The sequence below is a fragment of the Zingiber officinale genome, chromosome 11A (assembly GCF_018446385.1).
Source record: "Zingiber officinale cultivar Zhangliang chromosome 11A, Zo_v1.1, whole genome shotgun sequence".
In the NCBI taxonomy this organism is placed as follows: Eukaryota; Viridiplantae; Streptophyta; class Magnoliopsida; order Zingiberales; family Zingiberaceae; genus Zingiber; species Zingiber officinale.
In genome coordinates this window covers 22321391-22335939 of record NC_056006.1, presented here as the reverse complement: position 1 = coordinate 22335939, position 14549 = coordinate 22321391, and the positions used below count along the sequence as shown (strand labels likewise).

Below are 14549 nucleotides of genomic sequence, written 5' to 3'. Positions count from 1 at the left end.
GTGGCCGGATATTGTTAGAGGAAGAAGGAGAGATAGGAGACTTTGTTTCTTAGCATCCCTTGGAGCTTGGTTGGTGGCCGAAAGTTCTTCATCTCTTAAAGATTGTTGGTGGCCGAATCTTGCTTGGAGAAGAAGGAAGCTTGGGTGGATTCTCGTCTCGGTAGATCATCGCCCACACGACGTCCGAGATAAGAAGAGAAATATGATAGAAGATCATGAGGTCTATAAGATACAAAAGGTATAAATAGTTATTAGTTTCCACATCATAACTAGTTCACCTTTTTGTTTAGATCTTGAAATACCAAACACAATAGGCTAACGATTTTAGGTTTTGAATTTGCGATTTGAGTTTGTGTTTCTTTTGTTTTTTTCGATCTTGTGATTCGATTGTTCTTAATGGTTAAACCTAGGGTTACTATAAGGAATTAAATATTGAATTTTGTTGAAAGGCTTTGTCTAGGAAGTGGTGGATGCTCCCATAACCAAGAAGGCCTAGTGCCTCGCTATGTTTAACCTGGAAGCCGATCTCTGAAATTAATATTTAATCAAATTTGTAACATGGGTGGATTTGGATTAATAATGTTAAGCATCGTTTGCAATCCAAGTCTAAACCTCTAAGAACAGATAAGTTGAATTTGGAATCAATAATGTTAAGTTCTGTTTGCGATTCCAAATTTAATTTCTAAAGAACACAATAGGTTGTTAGGAATGGTTCGGGACTTGTACAAAATTTTTGTATAGGGGAACCAGTAAGATATTCCGAGTAGCAACCAACAGATACTAGAGACCATGTTTACTTACTTTGATTGTTGTTTATTCACATACCTTATTGAGTATGTTGGCTTACTGTAGTATACCTAGTTTCTATTTATATATATGATGACTGTTGCATCTTGTACATCATATCATTGCATGCATACTGATGATTATGTCTCCCTTGTGGTTGAGAGAGTCATTGGTTAGCGCCGCACACTCGGCCACTCATGGGTAGTGGTAGTTGAAGGAGATGTCGCTTGTCCTATCGTGCCCCCACTCGGCCACTCATAGGTAGTGGTAGCTAGAGTTATGAGCAGTAGGGACCCCATTGCTATATAGCTAGTTAGTTGCTATGCACCTGTCCACTCGGCCACTCAAGAGTAGTGGTAATTGGAGTGTGTACAGTTGTCATTGTCCCGGTCTCTCAACCATACAGGGGTGGTGGTGCAAAGAGGTGGGTGGGAGTGACCACCCATGCATATGCTTTTGTTATTATATTTGCTTATGTTGTTGATTGCTTATTGATCCTGTTTGAGAGCTTACGAGATAAAGCACTGGGCAACAATGGGTGACGGCGAATAACGATTCTAATGAATAGGAGGGGATCCGAGAAAACCATAGCGAACCTCACTGACGCTCTAATGCCAGACAATCGATCCGAGAAAACCAAAGCGAATCTTATGAATGATACCTCACAAAAGGGAACTCCGGTGAAGTGGCTCCGGGGATCAGCGGAAACTCTGCTATCCGGTGGATGAGATGATCTCGTCTCCCTGCACACAACGAGACCGACCGACAAAGCGTTAGTGACCTAAGAACGGGGTGGGAATCCTTGGCTAGGCCCTGCGACGCTCAAGTTAGTCTCCGACGAGAAGTAGAAGAAGCATATATGAAAATTAGGGTTTCATCTGGATGCAATGCGTATGTTTGCATACCGTACCTGTGGAGAGGATTCTCTTTTTTATTCCACCTCATCTAACCTTCATAGTCATGAGGTGGACCCCGGTTTGTTAAAGTTTGTTAAGAGATGACGTAAGTCAGAACTACCATAATAATTTTAGGAATCTTTTTCTTACCCCAAATGTACCTTCTTTGTCGTTTAGCATACCTGCGGAGAATTCTAGAAGATATTTGCCGCCAAATTGATTAAGCTGTCATATGATTGTATATTGTTATGGTTTACCTGTTACATATACCTGGTTAGTCACATAAGCTTATTTTGTATATATGTGGAATACATTCTGTTCGTATTAGTCTCAGTCAACATTCTATACTCGATCGGTTATTTATACCCGACCAAGACTTCATTATAAATATGCCAGAAACTATGTAAGGTTGAAGATCTTTATGTTCGATCTATTCCTCCTACTCGACCTATCTATTGAACCCGGGGGGGCATACCTTGCCGATCGAGATTGATCGGTCGGACGTATAAAGGCGCCCTCGTCCCTCAATTCTTCCTTCGAGTAGTTGTAGGTTAAGGGTGATATTAGACTAAATGCTCCTGTGTTCGGTCGATCTATAGAACCCGGTCCACCTTTGCCCACTAAGCTTATAGGCTTGATTGGTATATTACGTTTGTTCGATTTTTGTCTATTGTGTACAAGGCCAAGAACTTTTACATTCAGCCAAATCTCTATGTTGGGTCGGTCATGTATGCTCGGTCGAGTACCCGTGCTCGATCAGTCTTTGTTTACCAAACTCATATGCTTGGGTGACCCTGCTACATTCTGGACCACCCACGGTTAACCTTTCTTTACACCGGATCGATCCTTTATATCCGATTGACTGAACCTACTCGGTCGGTCTTCTCAACCGATCCTACATGCTCAGTCAGTCCTACATGATCGGTCGGTCTATCACATCCGACCTGTCTTTGTCTGCCATGCATGTAGCAACTTCCCCTTTACCGAGTCTAACCCTTTCTGGGTGGCCCCTCCTCTTGCCCTTTTCAGCCTTCCTCATCTTCGTTATCCTTCTTCCCTTCTCCTGCAAAGGGGTCCCCTTATCATAACCTATATCACTTATTTATGCAATTGTTTTATTATATTCATATGATATGCTTACATATGTTGAGTTATATACCTGTTGCATGTGTTAGATACTGGCTTACTTATTGGTAGTATGTATATACTTCACATGTTACCCTTGTAAATATGAGCAGTACTATTATTATTCCTCACTATCCCGGACTTTCTATTACTAGCTTAGTATACGGATTCAGGTGTGGACATTCATTTTTATATCTCTATAGTTCTTGATACTTTTCCCTATGAGACTATATACCTTTGGCTCTCTCTATATATATTATGCTCATGCACTATCTGTCTATTATGCGCTGAGTCCTAGCACTCACCACCCCTTGAACTAGTTTTTCTTTCACCAGGGAATAGGTAGATGGTACAAAGACACTTGGAGGATCCTAACTACCAGTCACACATCACATCCGAGGATGGTTTTCTAGTTTTGTTTCCTATCTTATTTGTGTTTTGAATTTGTGAACTTGGTATTGTAATAACTCGACGTGGACTTGGAGTTTTGTCCTGTGGTATCTTGTATTTGGTTTGTTGATGTTGTGTCAAGTCGGGCCGGCTCACAGTTAGTTATTTTTTGGTTTTGCGTTCGTTATTTTGTGACTTCCATTGTATTTTTTACAGTCATATGAGTTGCTTATTATACAACTGTGTGGTTATGTTCTTTTTATTCCAACAGTGTGAGCTGTGTATATAACTGCATGGCTGTATATATTCCAGTCGTGTTGGTTGTTGTTAATGGCTTGTGAGTAGCCTTATGGTATTGTATACATGTTTCATTTGTCATTGTTATAGGGGAAGTGTTGCCCAATTTTCTTGGGATAACCTTACCCTCGGGGCGTGACAGTATGTCTAGGAAGATATGACTTTGATATGGTACATTTGGCTTAGTGGAACTAACTGAAGTTATCCCTTACTAATCTTAGCTGGCTAGACTAAAGTTTTATATTAAATTCAGTGGATATGACTATTTGGAAAACTTAGAAATCATGGTTACTCTAATGATGTTCAGGTGACTTACCACAGCTTAGAAGTTTATCCAAAAAATGTCTCTTTGTTAAACCCAAAGCTAAACTTGAATCTAACACAAGTTAAACAAAATCATGAAATTCAATCTAACTCATCTCACAAAACTATAAGATTCCATAATTGAAAACATAAATCGGGTGAGATGAATAATGATTAAAAATAAATTAAATTTAAATTAAAATGGATGAAAACAAATAAATTAAAATAAATTAAAAATAAAGTTAAAATCCATTGAAGAACATTTTAAAAATTCATCCTTTTAACAATGAGTTTAAAAAAAATTAAAAATTATTTTAAAAAATCTTCCTTTAAAAATTTGTTTTTAAAAAAATTTAAAATTCTTTTAAAAATTATTATAAAAATCCTATTAAAAAGTATTATAAACAATCCTTTAAAAATTATTCTAAAAATTATTTTAAATTCCTTAGAAAAATTCTTTTTAAAATTATTTTAAAAATTTTCTAAAAATTATTTTAAAAATCTTTTAAAAATTACTTAAGAAATCCTTTTATTTTTTATAACAAAAATCCTTTTAAATATTATTTTAAAATCCTTTTAAAAATTATTTTAAAGGTCCCTTTAAAAATCTTTTTAATAAAAATTCTTTTAAAATCCTTTTTAAAATATCTTTTTAAAAAATCTTTTAAAAATTATTTTAAAAATATTTTAATAATTACTTTAAACATTCTTTTAAAATCCTTTTAAAATTTTTTTAAAATGATTTTAAAAATCCTTTTAAAAATTCTTCTAAATATTATTATAAAAATTCTTTTGAAAATATTTTTTAAAAAATATTTTAATAATCTTTTTAAATATTTTTAAAATTATTTTGAAAATCCTTTAAAAAACTTTTGAATTATTTTAAAAATATTTTTTTTAAAAAATTAAAATCTTATAGAAAATTATTTTAAAATTATGTTAAAATATTATTTAAAGACTTAACTAAAACTTAAAATTTTTATTTAAAACTTATACTAAAACTTAAATTAAATCTAATTTAAAGGGAAATCTAAAACGCTAAATAAACTTACTTTAATTAAATAAAGTTATACCTAAAGTTTTCTTAAATAAATCAATTTAATTAACTTTAATTAATAATTTAACTTAAGTTAAATCTAATCAAAACTTAAATATGAAGCAAATTAAAATTAAAACTAATACTCTCATTAATCAATTAAATCAATTAATTAAATAGAAATTTAAGGTGAATAATATAATCAAATAAGTGAATTAAGAGTTAATCAAAAGACTATTAATAATAATTAACTATTATTGAGTTTCATTTGATTTAACTTGAAACTTAATTTATCCTAATTAATTACATCCAAGGTTAATTTTAGATTAATAATTAATTTAAATAATCTTATTTTAATCTAACTTAAATGGACAATTATGTAGAAATACTTATGCCAATAATATATTTGCTGAATATAAGTGTTACTATCACTAAATCCCCTAAACACTTAGGTAGAACTTCTTATTTCTAAGGGGGAGTGTTAACTTAAGGGGATGAAAGGTTTCGACTACTTTGAGAAATATTTTCAATTTGTTCTAAAGTATATTTTGAAAATATTTTCAAAATTAATTTACTAAATTTCTATGAAACATTAATTTGAAAACCCCCTTTCAAAATTTACAACTTGCCTTCAACACATCTTGGAAATGTATTTTTGAATCTATACCCTTAAAATTATCTTGAAAATATTTCTTACTTAAATTTTTTTAAGCATTTTTCTTAGAAAATTATTTCTTTAAAATTACTTTGAAAATCTCTCTCAGGAAATTATTTTTTTTAATTACTTTACAAATTTTGAAAATACTTTGACATCTTTGAAAACCTTTACTCATAAATTTTTGAAAGAGTTTACTCGGATATTTTTTTTTAAAAAAGAAAAGTTTAATCAAATGATTTTTGAAAAAGTTTACCTAGAAATCTTTATTTAAATGTTGAAAAAGACTTATTTTGAAAAGTACATTGCAACCCACTCTTCAAATATTTTGAAGACTTAGTTTAAAAATATCTTGGAAGCTAATTTAAAACTTTAAACTTTAAAATTATTTTACAAAAGTTAGCTTTCAAAACCTATTATAAATTTTGAAAACTTTTTCAAGATTAAGTGGAAATTTTTTAAACACTAAACTCCTCCCTACAATAAACCAGTAACTACACTTTGGAGGTTAGTGGCTAGCTAATGGAGGGAGGAGTGGCTAGAGGGTAGCTCTCCGACGGTGCTTGATGGTGGTGGCAGAACCCTTGATGGGTGGCTGTGGTAAAATAGCAGCAGGTTGTTGTTGATCAGTGGTTGGCCGAAGGACTGTCGGAAATGGCAGGAACACCGATGGCCCAAGGGCAGTGGCTAGGGAGGCCAGCCATAGCAGGTCCATCAATGGCGCAAAGGAGAAATTTTCTCCTTAGTGGTCGGTGGGACAAAGAGGAGAGGAAGATCAAAACCTAACCCTTAGGTTTAGTCCAAATTATTATTTTTCTCTTCTAATTGGATCTATTTATATATCAGCTAACTAGTTTGAATAACGAATTCACACGTATCTACTAACCTAAAATTCAAATCATTAGCCTTAAGTTTGGTTCAAGACCAAACTATGTTGGTTCAAAACCAAACCAACTTAGTTTAATAACCAAACCTTTTTAAATTAAAACTAAACCAATTTGTCTCATAATTATATCAAAGAGGGCCCAATTCATCTTCGAAAGATGCAGCCTATCGATGCTTCAATTCTGATAAAATATTTTCCAAATTTTTCATTCATCTGGCCTAACTAGACTTAATCTCTCTCGATCTGAGAATTCAATTCTCAAACTCATTTTATGTCTTTCAGATAAATGACATTCTCTAGAATCCATCTCCTCACTAGATAATTGGGCTTGCCATTGGCTGATGGATGTTGCAATTTGATCTAGATACATCTGGCAATTCTGTAGTGATGCTTCAATTCTATAGTGGCAATTCCCCCACACTTATTCTTGTACGTCCCATGCAAGCAAACAAAATAAAAGAAACAACTAAAATTCATCTCCATAATAATTCCCTAGTAATACCTAGAAGATGATAAAAGGAATTTAACTATGACCATCTAAAGATCAAAACAATCATAAATATAATCCCTACAAGAATCAATAAGTATGGTGCCATCATCTATTTGAAAAATTAAGCAAGATGTAATCTCACAAGGTATTCACCTATTCTACTCTCAGACTCAAATATATATGTATAAGTGGAGTTCACTCAATGTCACTCATAACATTTCACTACCATAAGCTTACTTATTTTCTAATTCTCCACCACCATAAAACATAGCAACCATGAATCAAAATGATTTATTATGAATTTGAATGGAGTCAAAAAGATACTAAGTGACATGAATGTAATAGGCAAAAGAAAAGGAATCAATGAAGAATTGAGAGTATGGGACGAATAAACTTGATTAGTTGACCAATTTGAGATGTATCAAAGACTTTATCATGGGGAATGAAATACACCATCTGTCATGCCAAAACAAAAGATTAAGCCAAATTCTTCTTCAATTAGATCACTACCCAAAACCGTGGCACACTATCTCCTTACTTAATACTCTTCATTGTGCCACTATATATTTTTTTTCTTTATATATGAAAAACATTTGTTGCAAAAAGGACTTCTACGATTTCCTAATTCCTGTGTTCAGAGAAGCCTTAAAGTTGGGACCAAACCTTGCAATTAAGGATTTCAGAAATCATGGCAAAAGAAATTCAGAACTGCAAATGATTTCTAATTATAGCATTCCTTTCTTCTTTAGACTTCAATATCAAAATTCAATTGATGTCAATGCTTTTCTGATTTGTAATACAATCTCAAAACCTTACTACTACACTTCACTTACACTTAATTCTACTGATTATTCATCTGAGAAACAAGCATCTAAAATAATCCAATCTCTGCTGAAACAATGAAAAGAAAGCACAATGGTTTCTGATTTTTATTCAGACGGTTGCATCAGTTCATGAATAAGGCTTCTTCAAGTTTCATTAGACACTTGAAGAACATAAGTAAAGAAACAACCAAATTTAAACAAACTTCCAGCCGGCTGAAACAACTAAAGAAAATCAAATTCCTCAATTGCCATAGGTTTAGAAATTTGGTTTCAGAATTCAGATTCTTGAACTTGTCAGTTTTTCCTTTCTCTGTTGACTTAGTTTCAGAATTGTAAACCTCATGCAATGAGTTTCAATTTGTTGTTTCCTCCTATTCTAATATCAAGGAACTAACTTCACTTCTTGTATCAGAATTCCAGAGCCTATCAAAGTGTTCCATTGAAATTTCAGCAACTATAACATTCTGTCAAGCTCTTTGAGTTGCAGAATCCACACTGGCTGTGCTCAACATGCCCACATTTCCCAATCCTCTAAATTCCTAATCTGTATGTCGGATGGGAAAAATACTTGGACTGATATAGAAGCTAGTAATCTTCTCCATTTCCCATTAGCATTAGTGAATAACAGCTTCTGATTTTTTTCAGAGTTTATACCATACAAAAATTGGAAACAGGAGTTAGTTTCAAGAATTGAATCCACTGAGATTACATGCTTCAATTCATGATAGTTTCAGAAAAGAAGGTTCATCAAATGTCAATGAATTAGTTCTGGTTTAATTAAAGTTGTCTCCTGTTAGAGAATTTTGAAATGGATGGCCAAACATTTACTGATTCTATATTTTTGCAGGTTTCTGCTGTGCATTGTTCTTATTTCTTGATCAGTAAAGAAAATACCATCCTGTTGTATGGTTGGAGAGACAAACAAAGTTGACTCTTTTTCCAGCAATTCATGACATTTTGCTTCAAAGGCAATTTCAGATATTCAGATACTTAAATCAAACAATCAACTTCAATGAGTTTAAGAGGTTAGTTCAAAAACTCAAGTCTTGAGGATTCAGTATTTGTTACTATCCAAATTTCATGTTAATTCAACATTTTCCCAATTTATGACTTTAGCTTTCCAACAATCTATATCTTACTTTCACGAGGATAATCTTATTGAATTTGATTTGTTTCACACTTCTGTTAGTAACTGATTCTTGGCATTTCAATTTTTATTATAGAGGCTCGAGTTGCATCAGCTTCAATCCATCCTCAAAGATCAGATTCAAACATCCAATTCAAGGGATTGAAAATACCTAAGGTTCAGGTTTTAGAAACTGATTCAGCAAAAACTCAATGGATTGATCCACCTTAGGTTTCAACATTTCTGAAATTTGGACCTAAGCAATTAGATTCAAAGAAACTCAGAAAGCCAGTTTCAGAAATTCAGAATTAAAGAAGCTTAAACTTTGAATCATGAAAGAGTGGGCAAAGTGACATCACCATATCTCTATGAGAGATCTAAGACTCAATTTAAAATTCCCAATGATTAGAAGGATGCAAAGAAAACTTGACACACAATTGATATATCAATTTTCAAATTTCAATTCTACACATTCTGCAAAATTCCAGTACTCCAACAATTTGTTAGCGTCCCATAACTCTTTTCCTTGAACTCATCTCTTCTAGTTTTGCTCTTGTACAATAGTGGATAATACTAATTTAGTTCAACTGCTCACACAGCTCCTGGAATCAGTAGATTCAATAATAGAAAAGATAAAATCCCAGAAATTGTAAAGGATGAACTAAGGAATTCAAATCCTGCATCTCAACTTCTGAAATCAAATTTAATCCACTCAAATTCTACAAATTCAGCAATATCTTGATGAACTTCACTACAAAAAGTTTCCAAGTTCCTGGAATTTGAATATGTAATTTTTTTTTCAGGAATTAAATCTGTCTATGGCTATTGCCAATTCTGGAGAAGATCTGCTGCTGAATGGCCTCAAGCTCCACTTAAACCTCTTATTGATCAAAAACTTGCATTCACAGATTCGCATCAAACAGTTTTTTTCAATTCTTTTTCTTTTCTGTAACTCAAAACCTCTTACTCTCTTTTAATTCCTGCATTTACAGTTTCAGAAGACAGATTTCTGTCTAGTTTTAGTAAGAGAACCTCAAATTAATCTAAAGGTTTTTGAGTCAATAAAGAGTGAGCTTCATGGGAAGGATAAGCACCAAATGACATTGTAGGACGGGAGCCACCACACACACACAAAATCACTCCCCACTTCCATCATAATCTGCAAATTTTTGGTGGTAGAACTATCACTGCCAAACAGTGACCACTCTCTAAGGTTGTAACATCAAGAAATTGGGGCTTCTATGAACTTAATACAAATAACTCCTCCCCCACACTTAGAATTTTATCCATCTCAAACCATCCAACTCATCATGAAAATCAACCAAAACTCTCAATGGAATGAAAGCAAAGCAAGGTGACAAAAGATTTATTCAACTAGAGTTCAAAAGGAAAAGAATTCAAAGAATGGGAATAGGAATCAAAGAATGGAAAAGAAAATATCCTTCATCATATTCATGCATATCAATGATATTGTGATTTTGAAAAGAAGCAAAGCAAGTTCTAGAGTTCAATTGTCATGAGTGCATTTCACTCAAAAAGATAATAGAGTATAGGCTTTGAATAGTCCTCTCTAGGTAATATTTGCCATCAAACTCAATTAATTAAAATAGAATCCATCACCACACTAACCAATAGCATGCAAGTAGAGTATTCAATCATGTAAAATGACCTAGAGCTTAATGGTCTAATTTAAGAAACTTTTACCATCTTAAAAGTATTAGTAGGATAATTTCATGGAGAGTTTTATTCAAAATGAGATGCTATGTAGACTAAACAAAATGCAAAGTATAGAATCAAGGTGCAAATATAAAGTATGAAAGTAAAATAAGTGTAAAGCAAAAAGAAAAGTAATGAACAAACTCCTCTTTATTCCCGGTGGTTGTAAACGATTTAGAAGTAGAATCCATGTCGGTAGTGGAATGATCCTTCCCGGAGATTGAAGGCGGTTCAACTTAAGCATCCACTCTGAAAGCTTGTAATCTCCTACAAAGTCAACAAAAAATAACACCTCTCACAAGCATGGAGGAATATTAGTTTCTACATCACATGGTTCAAGAAATGCATCACATCCAATAAAGTCAATTAATGGTACCTCTATGAAATTTTCTGATGAATCAAAAGGAATACTAACCTTGTCATGTTGAAAGATATCTGGAGGTTCTAGAATGATGACTGTAACCTCCTCTTCATCAAGTAATAGCTCAGTCTCTGGTGGTGCATCAAAAGGAAGTGATTCTTAGGGCTCTACCTCCACAGCACAAGTCCCTACACTCTTATCATCAGGTGATCATGCAACAAAACTAGGTGATTCTTGGGGCATTGCTTCCACCATGCAAGTCCCTACACTTTCCTTAGCGATAGATGTATAATCAGGCTCAGCTAGATCCTCAACATCACCAAAAACACCTGCATCAACAATATCTACAACAACAATATTATCAAAATTAAAATAATCTACAATTGCAACATCATCACACAAAAGGCTAGAGGAGTCCTGTATAGGAGTACAATCAGGGTCAGGGCTATGACATTCTCTAGAATTTATCTCCTCACTAGATAATTGGGCTTGTAGTTGGCTGATGGATGCTGCAATTTGATCTAGATACATCTGGCAATTCTGTAATGATGCTTCATTTCTTTGTTGAGACTGGATATAGGCCTCTTGTTGTTGCTGCATTTGCTGTATAACTTCCTTCAGATCTTGAAATATTGATTGACTAGGGGCATGAACTTCTTCAGTGCTCTCTTGAAATACCCCCCAAGGAGCTGGTTCGGTCTAATTGAATGGATGTGAATAGGTAGACATATAATCATCATGAAATCCATGTGACCTCTGATATGCTGGATATGGCTCAGTAAATTGTCCTTGTGTATCCTCATACCTGAAATATGAATTATCCACCTAATTAAAATTATAGATATTTTGAGAGGACTCGTGCCTATTTTGTTGTTCCATAGGAGGGTAGTATTGAGGTTCAGGATGAAAATGATGAGTCTGAGCCTGATAATACTGAGGCTCAGGATGATAGTACTGACTCTCCATCCCACCTCTAAAGTGCTGATAATATGGATCCATGGTCAAAGAGTTTTCCTATTCTTACACTGAAAACTAGCAAATAAGATCAGAAGACACAGGGAACATGTAAATCAAATACATGGATATATGAACATGAAAGCAATTAAAATAATTTTTTTCAAATTCTTATGTAAAAATAAGAAACAATCCTAAGGTATCAAACACCATATATTTTCCCCGGCAACGGTGCCAAAATTTGATATGAGCTCGAGTGTCGTACTATGGGAGTTTATCAAATTACAATTAAAGTTACCAAACCCCTCTATACTAAAGTAGTATAGAGATGACTCAGGTCGTCTCCCAACGAATGTAACGATAGGATGATAACTTCAGGATTGATTATGGCTTTTGGGTTTTTGATATGAAATTGGGGGTTTGGATTTTGATTCTAAACCTAACAAATAAAAAGTAAAGCAAGTAGGAAACTAATCTAATGCTGGAATGAAATCTAACTAAGTATCAATAATTAATCCACAACACATTCTCACTCTATACTATGGGTTAATCATCAACACGATTAAACTAAGGAATGAAATAGCAAAGCATTAAATAAAACCTAATCTAGTAAATGAAAGGCATTGCAAGTAAATGAAAGCTAACCTAATCTAAATTACAATTACACTAGAATGACGAAAAATATAAAGTGAACATCTAATGAACCGAAACCTAAAGCATATAACAAAACCTAATCTAATTGCATTTAAAGGAAGGCACAAACATAATGGATTCAATATTAACAAAGCAATGCAAACAACTAACTAAGGAATTACCAAACTAAAGTCCAAGAAGCATTCCAGTGAACACATAACGAGCACTAATGAATTAAGGCTAAATGCATGATATCTCAATGTGAACATAAACAAACTACAATCAATCAACATGAATCAAAGTTAAGCATTCAAATCTGAAACAAATCTAAAATAAGGGAAATTTAACCTATGGCAATTCATCCAAAACATGAAAATCAACACAAAAGAAGGAGAATTCAATGGTGTTGTCCAGACAAGGAAGATGATGACCAGATTCAGCAGCACTCTGTAACGGAAGACATAATGGCGGAGATGGTTGAATTGTGACCGAAGCTTGGATGGAATAGACGCAGAATAGAGTAGTGACCCCCACGACCCTACTCCAGCGGTGGAAGGAACTCTGGTGGCCGGCGGAAGGCGGATGGAGAAGCTGAAGTCGCGTCCTCTGCTGTGCGCGTCTGGACGGTGAAGATGGTACCCAGAGCTTGTGGCTTGCGGATGAAGATGAGGATGGATCGGGACTAGCTAAGAGTACCCCTCCTATACTTCCCGATGGTTGGTGGACTCCGATGGTCGGCGACGGAAGGTTGAAGAACTCCTTTATTTCGGCGATTGTGTCCATCCTCCTTCGTCAAAATCGCGACCAGAACACTATAGCTTCCCGTCTCCTTTTAAATTTGATCTAGATCTAAACGAATGGTTATAATCAATTCAGATCTTATCTAACGGTTGGATCACATCATATCTGGATCAAAAACCCTGTATCTTGATCAATGGCCCTGATCTACCCTCTCTTTGACTTAGATGGAATAGATCTTTGATGAATGACTCATATCTCCTCGGATCTTGAATGGATGGTTAAAATTACACTAGAGCTTGATCTTCCCATCTAAACACAAATTTGAGCCCAACTGGGTCTGATCTGACTCGGATCCATGATCCCTTGATGTCTACAAAGAATATAACCAAATATTAGTATCAAATACCACAAATATAAGATAATTTGTAATTAAATCCATAAATGAATACAACTCATGAAATGTGATATAAATATGGAATTAGCACATGAGAAGATCAATTGGTATACTTATATGAATCAAAATATCATGACCGAATGATAGTTATCAATAAACTCGTAGTGCATGTTACCTTATATGTTCCTAGTTATTTTGGTTATTCGTAAGTAATCATTAATTATGAATAGATGATGAGTGACACCTAGCAATACATTATAACCCCTAATTGACCGAAAGTCACAATTAATTCCATAACCACTTTTGAACCCTTCAGTAGCTATAATTGTTCATGAATTTGTTCCTTTCACTCATCTTATACTCGCTCAATTTAGGATATAGTCTATATGTTATTCCCCACTAAGCTGACTGCGTCACACCTAGCCCAAGCTATAGTTCCTTATCCCGTGGATTCAAATTACTCAAACACTTGTCCAAGAAGACCATCCTCTTGACATGTTTTTACTTTGGCCAAAGACTTATGAGTAATAATCCTAACAAATGATCATAGGATATACGTCTCCTTATCTTAGGAGTGGTGAATCCTCTGTGGACTATTCAAACACCTTCGGATATCTTGACTTATACCTAATCATCCTAGGGTCATATCTCTAAAGAGATGATTGCTTAAGATGTCAAAGCATAAGTCTTCATGACCAAGATGACTTGAATACCTCAAGTCGAAGGAATTTTGTACTCGAGCTATAATAAGATCTTCATAGACATGTATAGAACAACATGAAGTCTATAGTGTTAGTGCAACCTTAGGTCAATATTGACCTGGGTGACCCGACTCGAGTTGACCTGACTCGAGGTATATTTTGATGTTTGACAAGAATAGAGAAGTTATATTTTGATGTTTGACAAGAATAGGAACTTGGGGGATTGTGGGTGCAA

At 34.1% G+C, this 14549-nt stretch overlaps 1 long non-coding RNA gene across 1 annotated transcript; it reads right to left on the bottom strand.

The window, feature by feature from the left end:
• Positions 1–7758: 7758 nt before the first annotated feature.
• Positions 7759–13281, bottom strand: LOC122030847. Its single transcript, XR_006125634.1, has 3 exons — positions 12910–13281; positions 10946–11696; positions 7759–10797 (listed from the first exon to the last, which is right to left on the bottom strand). It is a non-coding gene; the product is annotated as an uncharacterized LOC122030847 (long non-coding RNA).
• Between the last annotated feature and the right edge of the window lie 1268 nt (positions 13282–14549).